The following is a 9,228-nucleotide window of genomic DNA, read 5'->3' on the forward strand; positions in this document are numbered from 1 at the left end:
TCCTAGGTGCCGGCTGAACTAGAGGTCAAAATCCACAGGTAGGCACTTTGCAAAAAACACCTCTGTTTTCTTTGGGAAAATGTGATGTGTCCACGTTGTGTTTTGGGGGATTTCCTGTTGCAGGCGCTAGGCCTACCCACACAAGTGAGGTACCATTTTTATCAGGAGACTTGGGGGAACATAGAATAGCAAAACAAGTGTTATTGCCCCTTGTTTTTCTCTACATTTTGTTCCTTCCAAATATAAGACATTGTGTAAAGAAGATGTCTATTTGAGAAATGCCCTGTAATTCACATGCTAGTATGAGCATCCCAGAATTCAGAGATGTGCAAATAACCACTGCTCCTCAACACCTTATCTTGTGCCTATTTTGGAAATACAAAGGTTTTCTTGATATCTAAAGAGTGAAAAATAGCTTTCAGCAAATGAATTGCTGTATACCAGATATAGAATGAAAACCTACTGCAAGGTGCAGGTTATTTATTGGCTCTAGGTACCTAGGGTTCTTGATTAACCTACAAGCCCTATATATTCCCACAACCAGAAGAGTCCAGCAGATGTACTGGTATATTGCTTTCAAAAATCTAACATCACAGGAACACGTTACAGAGCAAAATGTAGAGAAAAAGTGCAGTTTTTCTCACCTCAATTTCAATATTTCTTTTGTTTCAGTTATTTTCTGTAGGAAACCCTTGTAGGATCTACACAAATTACCCATTGCTGAATTCAGACTTTTGTCTACATTTCAGAAATGTTGAGGTTTCTGGGATCCAGCATTGGTTTTACACCTATTTCTGTCACTGACTGGAAGGGGGCTGAAAGCACAAAACAAATCGTAAAAATGGTGTATGTCCCAGTAAAATGCCAAAATTGTGTTGAAAAATTGACTTTTCTGATTCAAGTCTGCCTGTTCCTGAAAGCTAGGAAGCAGGGAAGCTGGTGATTTTAGCACCGCAAACCCTTTGTTTATGCCATTTTCAGGGGAAAAAAAAAACACAAGCCTTCTTCTGCAGCCCTTTTTTATCATTTGTTTTTTTAAAAAGGAAATTTTCACTGTATTTTGGCTAATTTCTTGGTCTCCTTCAGGGGAACCCACAAAGTCTGGGTAGCTCTAGAATCCCTATGATGTTGGAAAAAAAGGATGCAAATTTGGCATGGGTAGCTAATGTGGACAAAATGTTATGAGGGCCTAAGCCCGCCCTCTCCCAAATAGCCAAAATAAAGCCTGGCACCTGAGGGGCAAAAGGCCTGGCAGCGAAGGGGTTAAGAGGGAATGCAATGTGGCCGGGCTATTGAATGTGTGCAAGATTTTTCCAATTGGAGTATTTTTGACGTAACCCTTTCGAGTGTTTCAATTTGTCAAATGTTTATACAAAGTGCTACCAATTGTAAAGCACACAAAACATCTGCTGGTCTCACTTTCACACCGATGTCTGCGCCAAAGAAGGTAATTTTAACAGTGCATATGTATAATACCTACACAGTGCCTCAGCAGCTTGGAGTCAGGTCCCCAGCCCTTTGTCTTCAAAACAAGCCTCTTATTCAAACAATGAGAAGGTTCCTTTACAAAAGGAAATGGATGTTACTTATTCAGAATTTATAGCTGTTGTGGACGGTATTGAAGTATGTATGAATCAAACATTTGTGGATCCAGAGGAGGGTCCAGACAATAATAATGACACTCTGGCTTCTTCGGAGGTGCCAGACCTTCAACCGTTTTGTCTTGATATAGTAGAAAAAAAGCTTGAACGCATAGAAGTAGAATGTATAAAAAGGGCTGCTTTAGCGCAGAGGGCACAGTGTGCTACTCAAAGATACTGTGCCAAATGATAACACTGATCCAGTTATTTGTCCCTACAACTTAAGTATATGATAATGTTTTTGTCACAATACATGTACATCAGCAATCCCCACCCGTGGGGAAAGGAGTACAATACCATAAACATTGAGCAAGTGGTCAGCAATTTACAGCAGGCTGCCGAGGACCCACCCCTTTTTTGAAATCTAATGTAAGGTTTACAAGTGAAGATAAGAATATGGATCACAGTGGGTAGTCCACATAAAAAAGAGGTAAACACAAAGCTAAAAGATCTAAACAGGTGATTGACTCCACCCTCACGACAAAATCTAAACATCGCCAATCCTCCATGGAACGGATGGTGCGAGGGGGATGGTTTGAGCCCCTAATTCACCTCTCAGATACCGAAGAGGGTATATACTTAATGTGGCACATGTTTTGGAGATTAATGATAGCCAATTTATTGATTTGGAGGCAACACCAGATCTGGAAGCTCTCTTGTCCGCCTCAACTTTACCAAGTGAAGAGCATAGTTTGGGGACAGAGACTAGTGGATTGCCAAATGAGAGTGCATAATAAAATCTGTTACCACGGCTTGCTTTTTAAACTTTTTTCTTATGGCAGTTACAGTGGCTTCTTGCAATGTGAGAGGCATGGTTACAGAATTAAGGAGAAATGTTGTGCTCAATTATTGTACAAAACTGGATTTAGTCTCAAATAGTCTTCCTACCAATCCCTGTGGACCCGGGGGCCTCAGCGTGGTCTGAAGGGGGTACTAAGAATGATGAGGTTGCAATACTGTAATATAGAACTTTTTCTTCCAGGATCTGCCAGTGTTTTATCACCTAGATGCGCTATGCTTTTGTCCTCACTAATGGAATGTATTCCTATAAGAGTTTGTCTCATCTATGCACACACACGGAGGGGCGTGGCCTGACGCCATGGCGGTCACAGCCTCTTCATGAGGCTCCCGCTCCAATCTCCCAATCCTCTGGTTCACGACAGTCAAATCTACCCCAAATGAGAAAAACGAAGAGCATAGGGTGTGGTGACCCCCCAGTCGCATCAAAATGAGATTTGGAGATCGGGAATCTCATTACTGAGCTCCAAAACGATCCGAGGGAATTCCGCGGCAGGAAAGAAGATGGAGGACGCCATACCCTCTGCAATTCCGCCCCAAGCATAGAGTGGGTGGAGGAGGAGACCCTCACTGCGCTCGCCGCTAACCCTCCGACTCACCTCCAGCCTGCTGCGACGGCACCCGGATGCGAATGGGCCTGCGGGAGGGACGGAACTCCGGAGCAGACTGGTCCCGGCAGGCCCGACCGTGTCGAGTTGAGCGGCGCTTGCCCTCGGCCCAGTGCAGAGTACGAGAGAGCGGAGCTCCACTGAGGACTTGAAGGCTGGGAGCATAGCATGCGGAGCCCCTGGCTTGGGGGCCCTTGATGACTAGGCTCGGTGGGCTCCCACCTGCGGACCCAGCTGGATGCCTCCAGAGGCGCTTGGAGGTAGGGCCTTGCGGCGTGGGTGCCGGAGGGAGACCCCAGATTGCAAAGAATTGCACCCCTAGTGCTTACTACTGCCCAGGGATCACAAAGGGTTCCGGACCCCGGCAGAGTCTAATTCCACAGCCCTGCGTGGAGTGAGAGACCCCAGAGGAGACCTGGCAACGGTGGGGCCCACCGTGTTGGGGGCAGTTGCACACGCCTATAGAACCCCAGGGGGAAAAAGAAAAGCTGAGCGTTAAAGTTCAGTTCGGGGAGCCGGGAACGAAGTTGGCGGAGCCCCCCGGCCAGAAACCCCTGGAGAATGGACTCCGAGGTCCCCTTCCTACAAGCTCAACAATACACCAGCAGAGGCACTTAAAAATCAGAAAAATCAGATGTGTTGAGAAGAGGAAGCCACGGCTACTAAAGTGATATACCCCCAATATTGACAATCTCCTGGGTTGAAAACAGAGATCCAAATCCCAGAGAAAATCTCCTCCTAACCTCAACACAAGAGAGGGGCACTGGGCCCACATAAGAACTCAAAACAACCCTCCCAGATCATTTGTAACCCCAAGGGGAGCTAGTGTTTTTTTTTTTTTTTTACACAGCATCAGACTCTGCCTCCTCTCTTGGGCAAATAACAGAGACCTGCCGGAAAACCACTCACATTGAGCACATCTACAGTTCTGTAAAATGGGCAAAACGGGCAGACGCCGCAACACAGACTGCAATACTGGCCATCCCACCAAGTCCTTGTTGGAACAAGAGAATCGAATGAAACTTGCTCCAGGAGAAGAGAAGGACACCTGCCTTCCCCCCCACCCGCCATCGAATTTTATACTACCTTCACGGATATCCTTTCTCCGAGGTTAGAAAATATATATAAAACCGCTAGGGACCAGGGCCTATTGCCGGAATCCTCCCGCGAGGCAGTCCTAGTTCCCCTTCTCAAACCAGGCAAGGGCCCAACAAAGGTGGGAGCTTATAGACCTCTCTCCATGTTGAACCTTGACTATAAAATCCTTAATAAGATCCTGGCATCCAGTCTCCTCCCACTGATGCCCTCCCTGATACACCCTGACCTGGCAGGATTCATACAGGGGTGCAGTACAGCTGGGAATATCCATAGACTAATAGCGATCATGAGCGACCTGGCTCCCAACGCCACGTCTTCGGGTATTTTAGCAGTGGATATAGAAAAGGCTTTTGATAGCCTGGATTGGGATTTCCTCTACACAGTTATGTCCAAACTCGGACTTGGACCCGAATATATCACCTGGGTGAAGCTACTCTAAAATGACCCCTCTGCTAGAGTCCGCACAGGACACACCATATCCAACAAGTATAGAGTTGAGCGCGGAACGAAACAGGGTTGCCCTCTCTCTCCTCTATTGTTTGCCCTGGCAATACAAAACACTGGCTGCTGCGGCTAGGGCGGGAGATGGAGGACCGGGTATACTAGCTATGGGCGAGAGACACCATATAGCCCTGCAGACGATCTTTTAATATTTATGGATGCTATCCAAAGAGATCTACCACTAGTACATCTAGGGCCATATGTATGAAAAATGGAGCTTGCGAATCGCAAATAGCGATTATTGAGAAATCGCTATTTCCGAGTCGCAATTGGCCATGTAACAATATTGCGATTCAGAAATAGCGATTTCTTAAAAATCGCTATTTGTGATTTGCGAGGCCCATTTACCGAATCGCAAATTGCGATTTTTTTGCGATTCGGATAAAAAAAAAAAAACGTAAAATGCGAGAAAGTTCAAGGATGCACACCTGGAGGAGCCTGATGACATCACCAGCAGGAAATGAGTCATCCTAGGCAGTTTCAGGTGCCACACCCAAACCAGCATCCTGAGAGAGAGCAGCCCAGCCACACAGAGCAGCACTCAGAAGGAGCAAGAACACCTGAGGCCAGGATGGATACCCCAGGCCAAGCACAGGAGAAGGGTGAAAGGAAGCGCAAGCTGAAATTCAGCGAGCAGGAGCTTGAGGTACTAACTGAGGAGATGGTGAGGAGCCATGACCGCCTGTTTGGAAAAAGCTCACTCCAGGTGCCTGAGAGTGAAAAGAGGAGACTATGGCTGGACATACAGTCCAAACTCTGCGCTATATGAGTGGCACAGCGCTCCATTGAAGAGATTAAAAAAAGGTTGTATGACCTGCGGTCCCGTGCAAAGGAGAGGGTGGCAAGGAGACTTGCGGAGGCCAGGGGTACATGAGGCGGTCCACCAAGAGAGGCACCATCAACACCATTGGAGGACCTAGTGGAGTCCACACTCCTCCCTGAAGCTGAGACTGGGGTCACAGAGATGGACACCTCCGGCACACCGAGTACCAGCCAAGGTAAGTGCAATATTGTTTTGTAACCCTATATGTGTATGCACAAAAGCCCCGTCGGAATTAGCAAGTAATGTGAAACAGTGTGAGAAGTAGTCCAGTCCACATCTTAGAAGCAGCACTACAATGCATTACGGGAGTGGCAGTCCACAACCTAGAACTGAAAGTAGCACAACAATGTAATTAAGTATAGTGACACCCAGAGTAACACAACACACACAACATTGTGTAGAGCAGTACCTGTACCTTTATTGCCATTGTCTGACAGAAAATCTAACATACAGAACTGACATGCTGCATATTGTTGTTGCAGGTGGGCCAGGCCCAGCAGCCACAGCATCTGCATTTGTAGGAGAGACACCCATCTGCCCTCAGATTCGAACACCAGTGGGTCCCTCCACATGTCGACTAGACGACTCGGGCCCAGGGCACTGCCACTGCCAGAGCTCAGCAACGACTCTGATGAGCAGCAGGAAGGGCCAAGCACACCATCAGCACCAAACAGGCACAGCCAGATTCCAGAAGGCAGGTGTCAGCCAACCACAGCACCACGCAGTATTGCGACAGAGTCCTGGGCATAGCAGCATGAGTCAGGTAAGGGTCCCTCCTTATTCGGTGGCCTGGAAGCTGCTATGTTGCAGCAGCATTGTCTGCAAATTAAGCGGATCCTTGCATTAGACAGAAACCTGCACAAACACAACCGCAACATGATGGGCCTACATCGCCGACTTGACTCACTCAATAGTAATATTGTACAGCTGCGTGAGGGACAGGTGCAGGCATCACAGGACACCAGGGACCTTACAAGTGCTGTCCGTGAACTCTGCCAGAAGCTGCGCCATGAGAGGGTGAGCCAGCGCAGACAGGAGCGCAGATTCCGTACAATGTTTGGCAGCTTCTGCCGGTCCTCTAACAGGATGGCAAATTCGACAGCATTGATTGCCCGTCGCGCAGTGGCTGCGCAAGTGGAGGCTGCACACAGCAGCAGGGACGTTGTCAATGGACTTGTGCAGATCACAAATGTGATCTAACACATTATGGGACCAAGATCAGCCACTCCAAGTGAGCTAGCACTGGGGTACACTGAGGACAGTTCCAGCCTCAGCAGTGTTGTCGTACCAGCAGCCAACACCAGACAGTGCAGTGCCAGACACAGCACTGCCACTGAGGGTGACAATAGAGGTGCCAGTGACGTAACTGGGTACCCAAGTGGTGTGCGTGGTAGAAAAAAATTACTCTTGCTGCCACTGGACTTCTGTTGCCACTATGAAGAAATAGTGCATAACTCTGGTTATTCGTTGGTTTGCGTTTGTGACATCACCTGTTTTTTTTCTTACTCACGCGTACATTACATGACGTAAGGTAATACATTTCTTTCACTACAGGTACAGTTGTCAGAGGATTTGTGTAATTAATACTCACGTCTGAAATGGTTGTATGTGATGTCGGCACGTCTTTGCCTTCCCTGTGCTGCACTGGTCCTGTCTGCTGGCTGTAGAGGTGGTATGGGATTGTCATCCTCATCTGATTTAGTATCACTGATTTCTACAGGTATGCCCCTGGTTGTAGCTATATTGTGCAGGATTGCACAAGTAGCCACTATTCTACATGTGGTCTCTGGACTGTACTGTAGTGCCCCTCCACTTTTGTGGAGGCACCGGAAGCGACTCTTCAGCAGTCCAAATGTGCGCTCCACCACGTTGTTGTAGGATTGAGGTAGTGCGTCATCATGTAGGTGCGCACTGCGTAAGCACTGTCTCCTGGAAGGGACAGAGGGTGTGATAAGTAACTGAGCCATCTGACATGGGTACGCCATCTATGCACCAGTGTACAGAGGGACATTACCTAGTAGATATCCTTCACCAAACTCCCCAGCTAGCAGTCTTGTGTGTATCCCGCTGTGGCGAAAGATGTAAGAATCATGTGTGCTCCCTGGGTATCTGGCCACGAGATTAGTAATGATGTAGGAGGCATTGCATATCACCTATATGTTCATGGAATGTTGGTATTTCCTGTTGCGGTACACATACTCTGGGGCTGATGGTGGACAGATTGCCACGTGTGTGCCATCTATGGCACCTATGACGTGGGGGAACTGTGCTATCTGGTAAAACTATTTTTGTCTGCTGTAATTCCTCTGGGGTGTGGGGGAATCTGATGTACTGGTTTAGTTTGCTCAGCATGGCGTTGATGAATGCATTGAAAAATCTGGAGAGGGTACTCTGTGTGACTCCTCCAGCTGCTGTTATGACCCCTTGATAGCTCCCTGAGGCGAATAGGTGGAGGGAGCATAATACCTGCACATGGGTGGGTATGCTGTGAGTCCTTAGTGTTCTGCGCTGCAGTATGGGTTGTAGCTCAGCTATCAGATCAAGTATCATGGCTGAGTTCAACCTATACCTCTCATATATTTCTTCGTCTGTCAGGTCAAAAAGTGTAATGCGCACTCTGAAGATGCGCTCCCGTCTCCTCCTCCCTCTCCTCAAACCTGCCAAGATCCTCATCCTCCTCGCCATGACTTAGAGTGCAGCCATTGTGGAAAAGAGTCTGAGGCATTCTGGGCCTTTCTATATAGGTTGCACCTGGTTACCACCTGGTTTCAGTTCATGGTATTTTGTATGTGCAAAATGCCATTCTGCAAAAAATCGCAATTTGCGATTTCTTGATGCATCTCTTTGCGACTTGGATTTTGCGAATCGCAATTTGTGCCTCACAATTTCCTACTGGAAATACTGAATCACAAAATGCGACTCGCAAAACCAGGTCGCATAGCTAAAAATCTCAGTTTTTGCATTTCTTATTTTTAGTCTGCGAATGCCTTTCATGCATCGCAGACCACGTTTTTGCACTCGCAAACGGCCGATTGTTTCGATTCGCACTGTTTGCGTGTGCAAAAATGTTTCATACATCTGGCCCCTAATGCTTTCCAGCTTTGAGGGTCACTCAGGATTAAAAGTGAATTGGGATAAAACAGGAGTGTTCCCACTCAAAGAACAGCAGTCACCACCCCTGAACTTAGGTTTGGTTAGATGGGTACCGAACGGGCTCCCCTATTTAGGAGTCAAAGTTTACCATGACTCCCGGGATATTCTAGATGGTAATATCGGTGGCACAATCCATTATGGCAAACTCTGCCACTATCAGTGGCTGAGCGAATTGCGATTCTTAAAATGATTGTGTTGCCGAGGTTGCTATACCATCTCTCAGTACTTCCGATCTGGATTCCTAAGACCATTTTTACGGGACTGGATACCATGGTAATTTCATTTATATGGGGAATAGGTAGGAGGAGAGTGGCTCTGACAAAACTCGAAAGGTAGTCAACGGATGGGGGCATGGCAGCCCCTGACTTTGAGACCTACTATCTGGCGGCACAACTACAGTGGTTGGCCACTGGATCTCGGACAGACTTCTTGCAAAAACGAATGCGAGGGTATGCACCGCAGGAGGCTAGGCTGTTTGAGATACTCCTGGGGACCACTGGTGTTGGGAAGCAAGATTCTCCAGAATTAAAAATCCTAGTCCAGTGCTGGAAGACCTTTTTACGCAGGAACAGAGTAGAAACTCACTACTCCACGGAGCTTCCCCTTA

Source organism: Pleurodeles waltl, chromosome 5, assembly GCF_031143425.1.
Source record: "Pleurodeles waltl isolate 20211129_DDA chromosome 5, aPleWal1.hap1.20221129, whole genome shotgun sequence".
Taxonomy (NCBI): Eukaryota; Metazoa; Chordata; class Amphibia; order Caudata; family Salamandridae; genus Pleurodeles; species Pleurodeles waltl.